Raw genomic sequence first — 206 nt, 5'->3', positions numbered from 1 at the left:
GATTTGGGAAACACAGCGAGGTCTAAGTGTGTAACCACATAATCTGGTAAATTCTATATCAGAGATGACGCCAGAGAGCAACTGAAGCACAGCGGAGGAAACAACTCTCCGGAGGAAAGAGTGTCAGCTATCCTGAGAAAAGCATATTTGAACCTTGAAAAACATTCCGGACTGAGGAACAGCATAATCAAAGGCAGAGCTGCAAA

This window comes from Pteropus vampyrus, unplaced genomic scaffold (assembly GCF_000151845.1).
Source record: "Pteropus vampyrus isolate Shadow unplaced genomic scaffold, Pvam_2.0 Scaffold56, whole genome shotgun sequence".
NCBI lineage: Eukaryota > Metazoa > Chordata > Mammalia > Chiroptera > Pteropodidae > Pteropus > Pteropus vampyrus.
This window is presented reverse-complemented; position numbering follows the sequence as displayed.